Source organism: Penaeus monodon, chromosome 31, assembly GCF_015228065.2.
Source record: "Penaeus monodon isolate SGIC_2016 chromosome 31, NSTDA_Pmon_1, whole genome shotgun sequence".
Lineage (NCBI taxonomy): Eukaryota > Metazoa > Arthropoda > Malacostraca > Decapoda > Penaeidae > Penaeus > Penaeus monodon.
The window spans coordinates 27,347,956-27,348,204 of record NC_051416.1 but is presented as its reverse complement, the minus strand read 5'-3'; positions in this window follow the sequence as shown (position 1 = coordinate 27,348,204).

Here is a 249-nt window from a genome sequence, read left to right as displayed (position 1 = left end):
AAGAAAAAAAAAATACTATTCCTAAACCGAATAATCGAAATACGAAATTTAGGCCAAACCCCCGATACTGCGTCAAACCTTTATTTAGAATATGAATTGTATTGGAGGAATTGTTCTGCATCGGCGAAAAATGCGATCAAAGACTGTGACATACAAAACCCAAGATATTATTTATGGTTAAATATGCAATAAGAAAGGTGTTTGTAATATGTTAGAACACTCGCAAAAACTTCAGACCAAGAATTATAA